At 41.4% G+C, this 17,465-nt stretch overlaps 1 pseudogene across 1 annotated transcript in view; it reads right to left on the bottom strand.

The window, feature by feature from the left end:
* LOC106590734 (cyclic AMP-responsive element-binding protein 5-like) overlaps window positions 1-11,806 on the bottom strand; it is an 84,050-nt pseudogene extending 72,244 nt beyond the window's left edge. The window contains exons 1-3 of the transcript XR_014379920.1: window positions 11,718-11,806; window positions 5,124-5,201; window positions 3,615-3,708 (exon numbers count right to left, since the gene is read on the bottom strand). The product of XR_014379920.1 is annotated as a cyclic AMP-responsive element-binding protein 5-like (transcript). The remainder of the gene's footprint in view (window positions 1-3,614; window positions 3,709-5,123; window positions 5,202-11,717) is intronic.
* Window positions 11,807-17,465: the final 5,659 nt, after the last annotated feature.

The following is a 17,465-nucleotide window of genomic DNA, read 5'->3' as shown; positions in this document are numbered from 1 at the left end:
CTCTGCCCTACACAAAGTGGAATCATGTTTTTCAAAATGTTTACAAATGAATTAAAAATGTAAAACTGAAATGTCTTGAGTCAATAAGTATTCACCCCCTTTGTTATGGCAAGCTGAAAAAAGTTCAGGAGTAAATGGACTCACTGTGTGTGCATAGTGTTTAACATGATTTTTAACATGATTTTTTTTGAATGACTACCTCATCTCTGTACCCCACACATACAATTATCTGTAAGGTCCCTCAGTTGAGCAGTACATTTCAAATACAGATTCAACCACAAAGACCAGGGAGGTTTTCAAATAACGCACAAAGGGCACCTATTAGTAGATGGGTAAAATAAAATCAGACATTGAATATCCCTTTCAGCATGATGTAAGTTATTAATTACACTTTGGAATTGTGTATCATACACCCAGTAAGTACAAATATTTCACCATGAGGACAATGGTGACTTTAAAACAGTTACAGAGTTTAACGGCTGTGATAAGGAGAAAACTGAAGATGGATCAACAACATTGTAGTTATTCCACAATACTAACTTAATTGACAGTGTTAAAAGAAGGAAACATGTACAGAATAAAAATATTCCAAAATATGGATCCTGTTTGCAACAAGGCACTAAAGTAATACCGCAAAAAATGTGGCAAAGCAAATAACTTTTTGTCCTGAATACAAAGCGTTATGTTTGGGGCATATCCAATACAATATTTTGAAGCAAAGTGGTGGCTGCATCATGTTATGGGTATGCTTGTAATCGATCAGGACTGGGGAGTTTTTCAGGATAAAAAATAAACGGAATGGAGCTAAGCACAGGCAAAATCCAAGAGGAAAACCTGGATCAGTCTGCTTTCAACCAGACACTGGGAGATGAATTTACCATTCAGCAGGACAATAACCTAAAACACAAGGCCAAATCTACACTGGAGTTGCTTAGCAAGAAGACAGTGAATGTTCCTGAGTGGCCGAGTTACCGTTTGGGCTTAAATCTGCTTGAAAATCCTTGACAATAATTGAAAGTGGTTGTCTAGCAATGATCAACAACCAATTTGACAGAGCTTGAATAATTTTGAAAAGAATAATGGGCAAATATTGTACAATCCAGGTGTGCAAAGCTCTTAGAGAAAGACTCACAGCTGTAATCAATACCAAAGGTGATTCAAACATGTATTGACTCAGGGCTGTGAATACTTACGTAAATGAGATATTCCTGTATTTCATTTTCAAGACATTTGCAAAAATGTCTAAGAACATGTTTTCACTTTGTCATTATGGGGTATTGTGTGTAGATGGGTGAGAATTTTTTTTCAATTTAATACATTTTGAATTCAGGCTGTAGCACAACAAAATGTGTAAAAAGTGAAGGGGTCGGTATACTTTCTGAAGGCATTGTTCATACACACGTAAAATCCTAATTTGAGCCAATTTGCTACACTCTTTGAAGAAGAACTGTTTTTGATTCCAAGTAGAACCCTTTTGGTTCCAGGTATAACCCTTTTGGGTTCCATGTAGGCCCCTTTCCATAGAAGGTTCTACATGCCCCCCAAAAGGGTTCTCCCTGTAACCAAAAGGGTTCTCTTATGGAGACAGCAGATTAACCCTTTTGGAACCATTTTTTCTAAGAGTGTACAGCAGGAAAATAATCCTGCAGCAACAGGAAAGTACAAATATTATGTGAGTTATAATTAATGGACATTTTTGTAGGGGTTGATACATTTTTCTTAAGGGAAATTACAAACTTCAGAAGACTTTTTAAATCTCAAATACACTACAAGTTTTAAATGTCCTAAATGTCCAGTTTTAAAGGTCTCCTGCAAAAGGTTGATCAAATTTAGATCCTACAGCTGTACACACACACACACACACACACACACACACACACACACACACACACACACACACACAACACACACACACACACACACACACACACACACACACACACACACACACACACACACACACACACACACACACGGCTTCTGCTGCCTCAGCTGGGCTCTGTCTAGGCACTAAAGATCTGGAAGTATGACTTAGCCTGGGGGTGACACTTGCAGGTGCTGTACACAACCTATAAATCAGGTATTCCTTTGTACTGTGGATCAATATGTCACCCTCAACCACACCCCATCTCCTCCCCTCTGTATGGTGGGGCAGGGAACCCCTCCTCCACCACCCCTCACCCATCCATCTCCTCCCCTCTGTATGGTGGGGCAGGGAACCCCTCCTCCACCACCCCTCACCCATCCATCTCCTCCCCTCTGTATGGTGGGGCAGGGAACCCCTCCTCCACCACCCCTCACCCATCCATCTCCTCCCCTCTGTATGGTGGGGCAGGGAACCCCTCCTCCACCACCCCTCACCCATCCATCTCCCGCCTCTGTATGGTGGGGCAGGGAATCCCTCCTCCACCACCCCTCACCCATCCATCTCCTCCCCTCTGTATGGTGGGGCAGGGAACCCCTCCTCCACCACCCCTCACCCATCCATCTCCTCCCCTCTGTATGGTGGGGCAGGGAATCCCTCCTCCACCACCCCTCACCCATCCATCTCCTCCCCTCTGTATGGTGGGGCAGGGAACCCCTCCTCCACCACCCCTCACCCATCCATCTCCTCCCCTCTGTATGGTGGGGCAGGGAACCCCTCCTCTACCACCCCTCACCCATCCATCTCCCCCCTCTGTCACAGCAAGACTAATGACATCTGTGATGATGACAGGAAGCCAGCGGCATAACCAGCGGCATCTTTGACAAAACACTTATCTTAACTTGGAAAAAGGAAAAACATTAATTCCTCCAGCGATACATCAGTGTCTCATTGTCCTGCTGAGCACTGCAGAACCACGAGGTATGGGTTAGAGATTAGACTCAATACACAACGAGGCTTTCACCGTAGGGAAATGAGGAGAGTCACAACAGAGTCGAGGTACAGTACAGTAGTGAACCACAAACTCTCCCCCAACACAACGCACAGCACAGTTGGCCTGAATTCAGTTGTCAATTCAGTCATTCATTAAGTAAATTTCAATGAATTGACTGAATCCAAAAAACTGAATCAACCCCAACCCTGATGTAGTCTACACAGTACTGTTTGTTTCTAGCCTGATTGACTATATGCCTGGAGCGGAGAGTTTCTACTTCCTGAGGGAGAAATACAACACTCATCTATTCCAGAACACCAGGATGGGACCAGACTATTTGTCAAGTTTACGCCCGCTCCCCCTCTCCGGCGCTCCACGTGCCACTTGTCTCATCATTACGCACACCTGCCACCATCGTTACTCGCACCTGTGCCTCATGAGACTCACCTGGACTCCATCACCTTCCTGATGACCTCCCCTATATCGGTCACTCCCCTTGGTTCTTCCTCAGGCGTTAGTGAATCTGGTTCTGTTTCATGTCTGTATGCTTTTCCTGTTTCCTACTATGTTCTAATTATTATTACCTTTTCACTCCCAGCGTACATCTTACACTATTAGACTAGAGGCTGTGTCCCAAATGGCATCCTATTACGGGCCCTGGTCAAATGTAGTGCACTACATAGGGAATAGGGCGCCAGTTGGGATGCAACCTAGAGAGTGAAGTTACAGCATAGGATGTCTGAAGCCGTTTGTCACCTGATAACATGCTGTCGATCTTTATGGAGGGAAACTTCAGAGTCATCTCATGTTTGTGCCGGTGAATCATCAGGTGGTCCTCTGTGGGGAATCGCTGTTGAGACAGAATGATTTCATTTATTTTGGGGTAAAGAAAATGGTACTGTTAAAAAAGAAGAGGACAACACAGGATACAATAAATATATATATATATTTTTTTTTTTAAATACGTATGTTCTAATGTGGTCCTCCTTGATAAAGAACAAAACCTGTCAGTTCTCTACACACACAGTCTCAAGCCTGGAATCCAGTGATATTTTGGATGATATTCACTAGTGTGAATTCCAGGTTAAAAAGGCATGCAGAGAGACAGTTAAAGGAATACTGCACTCCAGTAACAAATTCCTGTGAATGTTGTGGTTGTCTATGATCACTGAGTAAGAAAACATGTAGTAGTCTATCATCTTCATGTCCCTGCATGTGGACAAAATACCTGAGAGGTTAACACTGAACATACAGTATGAAAAGTCATTTATTAAGTCTACAATGACCTCTATAATCTATACCTTAAAGCCTTATATCACTATAAAATAGGACAATACATATTTGACTTTGATAATTCAGCTGTAAGGTGCATCCTAACAAAAGGGTGACAGACGTGACATGGACTTCTTAACCATTATTCTGTGATGTTTTCACATCTGCAGCAAAAAGCTCCTTTATTTACAGCTGGAGTTTCACAGGAAGTGGGTGCTATTCTGTTTCTCCTGATGTGTGAGGCAGCACCGTGCTCTTCAGGCCCCCTCTCCAACCTCTTCTTCATGTTACAGGCGCTCACACACAAACATGCACGAGCACACACACACAAAAAACACACACACATAAGCAGTGGTGTAAAGTACCTCAGTAAAAATACTTTAAAGAACTACTTAAGTCGTTTTGGGGGGTATCTGTACTTTACTATTTATATTTTTGCAAACTTTTACATCACTACATTCCTAAAGAAAATAATGTACTTTTTACTCCATACATTTAGCCTGACACCCAAAAGTACTCGTTACATTTTGACAGGAAAATGATACAATTCACATACTTATCAAGAGAACATTCCTGGTCACCCTACTGCCTCTGATCTGGCGGACTCACTAAACACAAATGCTTTGTTTGTAAATTATGTCTGAGTGTTGGAGCGTGCCCCTGGCTATCCATGTGCCATCTGGTTTTCTTAATATAAAGAATTTGAAATGGTTTATACTTTTACTTTTCATACTTAAGTATATTTTAGCAACTCCATTTACTTTTGATCCTTACGTAAGTTTATTTAAAACCAAATACTTTTAGACTTTTACTCAAGTAGTATTTTACTGGGTGAATTTCACTATTTTCTTGAGTCCTTTTCTATTAAGGTATCTTTACTTTTACTCAAGTATGACAATTTAGTACTTTTCCCACCACTGCACATAAGTGTGCACACACTCACACACGCGCCCTCACAAACACACATACACAGACGTGTGTTGACACACTCACCTGAGAACAGCCAGGGGCACTGCACACAAACGGCCTTTCCTGCTCAGAGTTCATCACTCTCACCAACTCCTCATAAGACTACAAACAATGAGAGAGAGAGAGAGAGAGAGAGAGAGAGAAAGAGAAAGAGAAAGAGATAAAGAAAGAGAAAGAGATAAAGAATAACAAGGAGAGTTTAGCTCCCAGCTAACATTTCTTTCATTGAGTCGGTCTAGATGACTCTATTTATTGATGTTGTGCCTAAAAATAGCAGGCTTCATAGTTATTCTCAGTCGTAAACATACAAAATATAGTATTCCATTCCCTCCTGGCAGTAGCCTACAGTCAGGTGTTCATTACGTCACACAGAGAGTGACAGGACGCTCTCTGTGTGAAAAGAGCTGTTGCAGCTTCAAGGCAGGGCCTGGCCTGGTCTCTATGACCGGGGATGCGTCTCAAATGGCCCCTATTCCCTATAGGGCGCTGGGCTCTAGTCAAAAGTAGTGTACTATATAGGGAATAGGGTGCCATTTGGAATGCAGCAGGGTGGTAGTGGGAGTTCTATTTCTGAGAAAGAAAACAAGTAGGAGACCATTACGATGCAGAAAACTTTACAGATTAGACTAGTTACAACACATTTATTTAACTAGGCAAGTCAGATAAGAACAAACTCTTATTTACAATGACAGCCTACCCCAGCCAAACCCTAAGCCAGACGACACCATGGGACACCCAATCACAGCCAGTTGTGATACAGCCTGGAATTGAACCAGAGTCTGTAGTGATGCCTCTAGCACAGAGATGCAGTGCCTTAGGCCGCTGCGCCACTCGGGAGCCCAAGATAATTTATATACATGTAATAGTAGGAGCAGATTAGACTAGATTCTACAACACATTTAACAGTAGGAGCAGATTAGACTAGATTCTACAACACATATAATAGTAGGAGCAGATTAGACTAGATTCTACAACACATATAACAGTAGGAGCAGATTAGACTAGATTCTACAACACATATAACAGTAGGAGCAGATTAGACTAGATTCTACAACACATATAACAGTAGGAGCAGATTAGACTAGATTCTACAACACATATAACAGTAGGAGCAGATTAGACTAAAGTCTACAACACATATAACAGTAGGAGCAGATTAGACTAGATTCTACAACACATATAACAGTAGGAGCAGATTAGACTAGATTCTACAACACATATAACAGTAGGAGCAGATTAGACTAAAGTCTACAAAACATATAACAGTAGGAGCAGATTAGACTACATTCTACAACACATATAACAGTAGGAGCAGATTAGACTAAAGTCTACAAAACATCAGCACGCATTTAACTGCTATTTCCAGGAATGACTATTTCCAGGAATGACTATTTCCAGGAATGATGTGACCACAGGGACTTGATGTTTAATTCAGACTAGAGGTTGTACATCTCACTAAGTCTTATAACAGTCTAACCTTTACTGTCTTATAACCAACCCCTCCACCCTCAGAACCTTGCCTGACCATTCAGCCCTCTGGGAGACTACAGCCTAACAGCTTAACTGCCTAGTGTTTAGCCTGTGAGAGGGATACATTTTTATTTTAGCTAGAAATCATGTTTTGTCATTGATTAGTGAGCAGGCACCCTTGTTCTTTGGATGAAAATGGGTGGGACATGTTAGAACCAAATGAATCCACGGAGAAGCACTCATACGATAAAGCCTAACACAAATGACTCTTCAAATGTACGCACAGACAACCGTATTAGGCCGGGATTCAATCCGACTGCTCATTCTCGACAACGGTAAATGCTGTATATATCGGCTCAATTGGAAATGGCCTTTAAAAGCCGCATTTTCCACCATGTGTGATCTGATTGAATCCCACAAAATATTATTTTGTGTCTCTCTATTTGAATCAACTAAACATTTGAGTTAAGGCCACACATGACTTGTTTAGCATGAATACTTTCATACATGATTAACATGTGTGATTTTTTTTACCTGTACAGACTATTTCCTCTAACAAAGTCAAAACATTCAAATGGCATGTAAAGTTAACCAGAGCCTTTTTTCTTACAGGATACATCTGTGGCAAAGCCTGCTGGGAAAGGTCTGGACAGGGTCCCTCTGTCAGAGGGTAAGGAGGTCTGGGTCTCTATCTCTCCCTCCTCTCTTTCTCCCTCTCACTCTCCTCTCTCCCTCTCTCTCTTTCTATCCTTCTCTCTCCTTGTCCTTCTCTCTCTGTCTCCCGTGCTTCTCTCTCTTTCTCCCTCATCACGTTTTTCTCCTTCTCTCCTTCCCCCCCTCTCTCTCTACCTCTCTCTCTCTCTCTCTCTCTCTCTCTCTCTCTCTCTCTCTCTCTCTCTCTCTCTCTCCCCCCCCCCATTCTTCTCTCTCTCTCTCCCTGTCACTCTCTCTTTCTCTCTACCTCACTCTCTCTCTCATCTTTCACCTGGTCTATTTCTATTCATAACAAAGTCTCAAAGATAAACATGCTCCATCATCTCTGAACATGCATGGGCAACATGACTGATATTTTCACCACTCGCTGAAATATGAGAATCACTTTACTACCTAAAACAACACTTTTCAGAGCAACAGCAACAACCTTATCGATCGATTATTGTCTAATTGTACACTTAGTGAGCTTTGGCCACTCCAAGACAAAGAAGCAGGCTCTCCACATACTGTAGGTATAATACTGGTAGTAGACTCTCCACATACTGTAGGTATAATACTGGTAGTAGACTCTACACATACTGTAGGTATAATACTGGTAGTAGACTCTCCACATACTGTAGGTATAATACTGGTAGTAGACTCTACACATACTGTAGGTATAATACTGGTAGTAGACTCTCCATAGACTGTAGGTATAATACTGGTAGTAGACTCTACACATACTGTAGGTATAATACTGGTAGTAGACTCTACATACTGTAGGTATAATACTGGTAGTAGACTCTACACATACTGTAGGTATAATACTGGTAGTAGACTCTACACATACTGTAGGTATAATAGTGGTAGTAGACTCTACACATACTGTAGGTATAATACTGATAGTAGACTCTACACATACTGTAGGTATAATAGTGGTAGTAGACTCTACACATACTGTAGGTATAATACTGGTAGTAGACTCTACACATACTGTAGGTATAATACTGGTAGTAGACTCTACACATACTGTAGGTATAATACTGGTAGTAGACTCTACATACTGTAGGTATAATACTGGTAGTAGACTCTACATACTGTAGGTATAATAGTGGTAGTAGACTCTACATACTGTAGGTATAATACTGGTAGCCCAGATAAAAGATTGGTCTGAACAGCAGGATCCATTCTCTAATCTGGATCATTTTAATTCATCAAGCTTTGTTCACTAAGTAGAACTCTTCTCATGGTATTATCAACAACTTAAACTAGTCCATCAACTGTTTGACAATGTGATTTGTCTCATGTTCCAAAACCTTCTCTCCAAATGTCAATCAGAAAACCCCAAGACTAACATTCAAAGAGAAACATTTTCTATTCCATTTCCACACATTATGCCTATACTTTATTCCCAAGTCATTACCAGAATAGGAAATATGATTGGTTTGGGGCTTTTCCTTCAGAAATACATCAACTCAACACGTTGAAAAGGAAATTAAAACCATAATACGCATAAAACACTGAAACAAGGGCTCCATGTAAGCCCCAGTGAGTTGTCCCAATTTCTGCTCTCGCCTCTAAATCGCCAGAGCACAACGCCTTTCCCTTCAATGGGGCACTTGGCTTTTATTTGATATAGATGTTTTAGTTTAGCAGAGGAAATTTGGTTACACTTTACATTAACTGGGTCCCGATGTGAGAGAGGGGAAGGATTAGTGAGCGGAGTACGATTTCAACAGGGACCATGGAACGAACTCTTCAGGTAGGGCACATATTACAATTCAAACAGTATGGTGTGTGAGAGTGTGTTCGGCGTGTGTGTGTGTGTGTGTGCATGTTCGGTGTGTGTGTTCGGTGTGTGTGTTCGACGTGTGTGAGGGGGGGTGGGGGGGCCTTCAACAGCGTAGGTTCGTGGTGGGATCACAGCGAGCCCTGAGGCGAGGAACACGGCTTGCTCAGACAATGCTGTATGTGCTGTGAACTCCTCATATAGGCCCTATAGTATGCTGTACACACACAGCACAGAGGGGCCCCTGAGAGGCAACCCTCAATCACTGTCAATCAGCACCTCTCAGTCCCCGCACGGTGTCTAAACTGTGTGTGTGTGTGTGTGTGCGTGCGTGCGTGCGTGCGTGCGTGCGTGTAAACTTCCAACAAGCCTAGTGACACCTCCACCCCAGGGCTTCACCAGTCAACACACTCACATCCACATGGAGGACAACAAGGTGTTAACTAACGCTGAGCACACTCAACCACAGGGCCTTTCTACACTACCACAATACCTGGAGTCAGATCGGCCTTTATTTATAGAGGGGACTGTGATTGTATGGACGGTGTCGCTCACGGCAAATTGTACAAATCACCCTCTTTATAATCATGTTATTAGAGTTTATTATAAAAGTAGGCTATTCAACATCATAAAAATACAAACATGTAGCAGACGCTCTCCTCCAGAGCGACTTGATACGTTTATGTACTTTTTCCCCGTACCTGTCCCCTGTGGGAATCGAACCCACAACCATGGTGTCGCAAGCACCACGCTCTACCAACTGAGACACATAGGACCCTAAACAACCCAAAGTATAATATGTAAAACCATGAAGATTATAATAACATCACATCTTAATCTATACCTAGTTAAATAGACACAAAACTGGAAAGTGGTTGAATTTACAGCTGGTCAAAAGCACACATGGTGTATACCTGTTGTATTCACTTAACTTCATTGATTAAGTTAAGTTAATTAGTTAACTTAGTTTATTAAGTAAATGTTTTACTCTGTATTACTGTGTCCATTATTTTATACCAATGTGTTGATCATGGTAGCTGATCTATAGTGACAGATTTGATGAATATCTTCATATATAATAATTAAATTAGAAATAAACACATTTTTAAGAAGTATACTTCAGTCTACTCTCTGTCTAGTGTTAGATGTATTTTTTGATATACCCACTATCGGGCTTCAAACACAAGGACATTTGCTACGAAATAATTATTCTGTCAATAACAATGAACTTTTTTTCCAGTCGTACCTCCATCAGTCAGAACAGTTATATTCAGTAGGCCTAAATTCCACTACTCTCTCTTTCCCTCGCTTATTTAGTCTTATAACGATTCTTTTTTATTTTAAGTTATATGCTTCAAATAATTTGGGTAATGTTCTATTTCATTTAGGCTATTTAATTTGAGTTTTTATTTCATTGATGAAGATGGATTCATCAGATATTATAATGTTGCACATGCATCGTATTTAGTTAAAACACTAACTCAATAATAATAGTTATTAACATCATCATCATCGATAGTGAATATTAATTGCAGAACAGAGGCACCCAGGTAAACTTAGAGAGAGATTGTTTGATCGCTGTAGGCTACAATAAAAAAAAAAACTGGAAACTGACAAACGGAGAATGGTTCGCCATCATTTAAACTCAATGACAATCTAATCATAAGATTAAAACATATTTTATACCGCAGGCACTTAACGTAAAGTGTGCCCAGTCAGCAGAACTCCTCTGAAACCTTCAATTGCTCGGCGGCGGTTAATCAAATAGCGACTACTGGCCTGCAGAATGACGTAATGTTTCGGTTAGATTACTCTTCAAAATGAACAGTATTATAGCCTACCACAGTATCATAAACATGTATTGGTATTATGGATGGAATGACAGCTCCTCTTTAGCTACTTTTACCGTTGTCGAGGACCTGACCGTTTGTAAACTAGGTCCGCGTCCCGTCCCGCAGCCCAGTTTGACGCACAGGACAACGTCTAGAATTGGGCTGCATCCATCCATCGATGGGACAGGGGGACAATGACGCAAAATTCTGCAAACTTCAGAATCATTCAAAAATATTACTTTGTAAAGCTCTAGATTTTTTTTTATAAGTCGACACGTATAGCCCACGCTGTGTCAGTATTTGCTGTTGATAACCATTGCCAATTCATTCCTCCAAATATTATCTTTAGTAATTGCGCGCCATAGGCTACCCTGCACTGACGCATCGCTGGATACTACACATAGCTAACCTTCTCACACATCCAGTTTGTGGGGTGAATTACTGTGGTAGCTAGTAGCTACGGCTCTGACAGCTCGCGAGCAGAGAGCAACACTTGACATCTCTGTGTTCAACTTCAACAACATTCAACAGTCAGTCCACGCGCGTCCTGAGACTTCTAAATATTGCACCGAGATGGCAAGCCTGCCACTATACGAAGAAATAACGGACTTAAACACATTTCTGCACATAATACAATATGCACGAGACAACAGAAAATAATATTCAAAGAAATCTGTAGAGCGCCGCAGCATTCTGTTGATACGATTCTCTGAGCAACTTGTCACATCAACCGAAGTGAAAAGAAATAACAATGCAGCTGTACAAAACGAAATTAACAATCCATAATTGCATGTTTATAATTTACTGTAGTGGAAAGCAATTATTTTAACTTACCAAACAAGTGTAGAAAATACGCAGCAGACTCTCAGAAGGAACCACGTTGGACTGAGAAAAGATTACAATACGTTCTATTTAGAGAAGCATTACATCACCCCTCGGTGACGTCACGTGGGATTCCTGAACTTCTAAATCATCGTGGTCCGCTTGGAGGCGGGCTGTTGGGGCGAGCAAGGCAGAGTTTGCAAATGCACGTACGGGACACTGCTGGACATAAGGTACGTATGGCACAAAACTCAGAGGGTACACCACTATCAACTTGCACCAATACTTATTTAAAGGCTACCTTATACAAATGGTTATTCACGTCTTGTTAGCAAAAAAATGATCAGCCAGAATAGTGGCTGCTTTTAATATGGTAAATAAAGTTTACATTTGAAATTGATATTTAATGATTTAATATACAATGATTTAATAATATAATATATAATGATTTAGTATAGTAGACCGATAGCAATTTGATTCATCTCCAATTACCCAAGTTCACAAACACAAGAAAGTTAGCCTTGAATAGCAGACTTGGACCTTGTCTTGGAGAGAGAGCAAGAGAGAAGAGAAAGAGAGAAAGAGAAAGAAAGAGAGAAGAGAGAGAAAGAAAGATAGACAGAGGGAGAGAGTTTATTTCACTTTTGTTTATTATCTATTTCACTTGCTTTGGCAATGTTAACATATGTTTCCCATGCCAATAAAGCACTTGAATTGAATTGAATTAAGAGAATGTTCTCCTCTCTCCATCCTCTACCTCTTAATAATGAATAATCATGCTGCTGCCTTGAGTAAATAAATAATTGGAGGCATTATATCGACCTTTAAGTGTTGGATTTAAGAGATGCTGTTACACAGACAAAGAACAAGTGAGATATGTTTTCAGAAGTAATGCTAGGTAGGCTAGAGGTAATGTGATGCAGGGGAAATCAAGGACAGACAAAACATCCTCCTGGTTCTACCATCAAATTAAACAACCACCTGTCTGTAGAACATCATCCTGGTTCTACCATCAAACTAAACATCCATCTGTCTGTAGAACATCATCCTGGTTCTACCATCAAATTAAACAACCACCTGTCTGTAGAACATCATCCTGGTTCTACCATCAAACTAAACATCCATCTGTCTGTAGAACATCATCCTGGTTCTACCATCAAATTAAACAACCACCTGTCTGTAGAACATCATCCTGGTTCTACCATCAAACTAAACATCCATCTGTCTGTAGAACATCATCCTGGTTCTACCATCAAACTAAACAAACTAAACAACCATCTGTCTGTAGAACATCATCCTGGTTCTACCATCAAACTAAACAAACTAAACAACCATCTGTCTGTCGAACATCATCCTGGTTCTACCATCAAACTAAACAACCACCTGTCTGTAGAACATCATCCTGGTTCTACCATCAAACTAAACAAACTAAACAACCACCTGTCTGTAGAACATCATCCTGGTTCTACCATCAAACTAAACATCCATCTGTCTGTAGAACATCATCCTGGTTCTACCATAAAACTAAACAACCACCTGTCTGTAGAACATCATCCTGGTTCTACCATCAAACTAAACATCTGTCTGTCTGTAGAACATCATCCTGGTTCTACCATCAAATTAAACAACCACCTGTCTGTAGAACATCATCCTGGTTCTACCATCAAACTAAACATCCATCTGTCTGTAGAACATCATCCTGGTTCTACCATCAAACTAAACATCTGTCTGTCTGTAGAACATCATCCTGGTTCTACCATCAAACTAAACATCTGTCTGTCTGTAGAACATCATCCTGGTTCTACCATCAAATTAAACAACCACCTGTCTGTAGAACATCATCCTGGTTCTACCATCAAACTAAACATCCATCTGTCTGTAGAACATCATCCTGGTTCTACCATAAAACTAAACAACCACCTGTCTGTAGAACATCATCCTGGTTCTACCATCAAACTAAACATCTGTCTGTAGAACATCATCCTGGTTCTACCATCAAACTAAACATCTGTCTGTAGAACATCATCCTGGTTCTACCATAAAACTAAACAAACTAAACAACCATCTGTCTGTAGAACATCATCCTGGTTCTACCATAAAACTAAACAACCACCTGTCTGTCGAACATCATCCTGGTTCTACAATCAAACTAAACAACCATCTGTCTGTAGAACATCATCCTGGTTCTACCATCAAACTAAACAAACTAAACAACCACCTGTCTGTAGAACATCATCCTGGTTCTACCATCAAACTAAACAACCACCTGTCTGTAGAACATCATCCTGGTTCTACCATCAAACTAAACAAACTAAACAACCACCTGTCTGTAGAACATCATCCTGGTTCTACCATCAAACTAAACAACCATCTGTCTGTAGAACATCATCCTGGTTCTACCATCAAACTAAACAACCATCTGTCTGTAGAACATCATCCTGGTTCTACCATCAAACTAAACAAACTAAACAACCACCTGTCTGTAGAACATCATCCTGGTTCTACCATCAAACTAAACAACCATCTGTCTGTAGAACATCATCCTGGTTCTACCATCAAACTAAACAAACTAAACAACCATCTGTCTGTCGAACATCATCCTGGTTCTACCATCAAACTAAACAACCATCTGTCTGTAGAACATCATCCTGGTTCTACCATCAAACTAAACAACCATCTGTCTGTAGAACATCATCCTGGTTCTACCATAAAACTAAACAACCATCTGTCTGTAGAACATCATCCTGGTTCTACCATCAAACTAAACAAACTAAACAACCACCTGTCTGTAGAACATCATCCTGGTTCTACCATCAAACTAAACAAACTAAACAACCATCTGTCTGTCGAACATCATCCTGGTTCTACCATCAAACTAAACAACCATCTGTCTGTAGAACATCATCCTGGTTCTACCATAAAACTAAACAACCATCTGTCTGTCGAACATCATCCTGGTTCTACCATCAAACTAAACAAACTAAACAACCATCTGTCTGTCGAACATCATCCTGGTTCTACCATCAAACTAAACAACCATCTGTCTGTAGAACATCATCCTGGTTCTACCATCAAACTAAACAACCATCTGTCTGTAGAACATCATCCTGGTTCTACCATCAAACTAAACAACCATCTGTCTGTAGAACATCATCCTGGTTCTACCATCAAACTAAACAAACTAAACAACCACCTGTCTGTAGAACATCACCCTGGTTCTACCATCAAACTAAACAACCACCTGTCTGTAGAACATCATCCTGGTTCTACCATCAAACTAAACAACCATCTGTCTGTAGAACATCATCCTGGTTCTACCATCAAACTAAACAACCATCTGTCTGTAGAACATCATCCTGGTTCTACCATCAAACTAAACAAACTAAACAACCACCTGTCTGTAGAACATCATCCTGGTTCTACCATCAAACTAAACAAACTAAACAACCATCTGTCTGTCGAACATCATCCTGGTTCTACCATCAAACTAAACAACCATCTGTCTGTAGAACATCATCCTGGTTCTACCATCAAACTAAACAACCATCTGTCTGTAGAACATCATTCTGGTTCTACCATCAAACTAAACAAACTAAACAACCACCTGTCTGTAGAACATCATCCTGGTTCTACCATCAAACTAAACAACCATCTGTCTGTAGAACATCATCCTGGTTCTACCATCAAACTAAACAAACTAAACAACCATCTGTCTGTAGAACATCATCCTGGTTCTACCATCAAACTAAACAACCATCTGTCTGTAGAACATCATCCTGGTTCTACCATCAAACTAAACAAACTAAACAACCACCTGTCTGTAGAACATCATCCTGGTTCTACCATCAAACTAAACAACCATCTGTCTGTAGAACATCATCCTGGTTCTACCATCAAACTAAACAACCATCTGTCTGTAGAACATCATCCTGGTTCTACCATCAAACTAAACAAACTAAACAACCATCTGTCTGTAGAACTCATACAGACTCTTTCTATCTATGGTACTTCTCCATGTTTATGTCAGGGGGTGGTTTAGGCACACATTAAATGGATGACAGACAAGAGAGGTGCTTAGTGATGGATATGGACAAATGAATTGCCTGTCACTTGTACAATGATCATCCCTTCTCCCTAATTCTGTCACTGTCTTAGATACGGTCATGTTTCAAGACAGAGCAGTGTTATGTTTCCTCTACTCTGCTATTATTTATTTCAGCTGTTAATGTAGGAGCCAGGAGGATAGCTAAATCACCTCATGATCTTGAGTCTTATTCATGCAACTGTTGCAGCTATCCTACATATCATCACTTCATCCTCTGAATTCCACTTAGCATTTTTCTTTATAAATGGGACATAGGCCTAAAGAGACATGAAATGTAATGACATGCAATATTGTCTTTAAAAAAGAGTCTACAGACAGCCCTCCCTAACAGTGTATCAAGAGTTATTATAACCATAATGTCATTTAATAGAAAGGCCATTAAACAATGTAACCACCACTACTACCACCACCAGGATCTTTGAAATTTAAGCTGTACCAACAAAAAGAGAACAGACATCTGGATGGTGAAAAATCATGCAGGTTGGAGGTTATTGTGACCTGCTGGTGGCAGCTTGTAGGCTGGGCTGGGGGGCTGGGATGCTGGGCTGGACTGCTAGGCTGGGCTGGGAGGCTGTGGGCTGGGAGGCTGGGGGGCTGGGCTGGGAGGCTGGGCTGGGAGGCTGGGGCCTGGGATGCTGGGTTGGACTGCTAGGCTGGGGGGCTTGGAGGCTGGGCTGGGAGGCTGGGGGGCTGGGCTGGGAGGCTGGGAGGTTGTGCTGGGAAGCTGGGAGACTGGGCTGGGAGGTTGGGAGACTGGGCTGGGAGGCTGGGCTGGGGGCTGGGAGGTTGTGCTGGGAAGCTGGGACACTGGGCTGGGAGGTTGGGAGACTGGGCTGGGTTGTTGGCTGGGCTGGCTGGGTGTGATGTCTTCCCTCCTCCCCTCTTCTCCTCTCCTCTGTCCCAGCTTGGGGATTAATGACTGTCTCCTCTCCTCAAAGAGAGAGAGAGATGTTTACCGCTGCACCGTGTCGTCCAGGATGGCTCAGCCAGACACAGGCAGCAGCATTAAGAGGTCTCTGTCACAGAAACAATAACGGCGACTGAAACGCCTCCATAACTCAGGAACCTCTCCCGCCTGGCTCTTTTAAGAAGAGCTTTAATCAACGTTTATGACACCCCTTAGTCCTTTATTGCCTATATATTTCCAGAACAATCCAAACATCATATCCCCGGAGAACGGCACTATTAACGGTAAAAGAGCCATACAGTGAGGGGTCGTTGACCTCCACTAAAGGAGATTTGATCTATATTGTACAGGACGTGGTTTTATCCTTCGTCCTCCTCCTCCTGAATGTGTGCTTTGCTTTCCACAGTGCTTTTGAATGGGATCACCTTGGAAAGGTTTCCTAGTGCACACCCCTATGAAGACAGTGGTGTACTGTACTGTTTAATACCTGGGCAGGGCTGTGGATGTCTTCTCTGTTTGATCTTGTTGATGGAATGTTACAGTATCAGGGTGTTTACCTCTTACCATACCTTGGGAAATGATGGCTGGTTTGTGCCTGCAGGGCTGGAAACGTTGGCATTAGGCTTTATGTAATACTGTAATGCACTACATAGCCTTTACTCTGTACAGTCCCTCAATATGGCAAAGGCTACGTCCCAATGGCACCATATTCCCAATAAAGTGCACTACTTTTGACCAGAGCCCAGGT

This window comes from Salmo salar, chromosome 02, assembly GCF_965601325.2.
Source record: "Salmo salar chromosome 02, fSalSal1, whole genome shotgun sequence".
Lineage (NCBI taxonomy): Eukaryota > Metazoa > Chordata > Actinopteri > Salmoniformes > Salmonidae > Salmo > Salmo salar.
The sequence above is the reverse complement of the archived record's forward strand: the minus strand, read 5'-3'. Positions and strand labels throughout refer to the sequence as shown.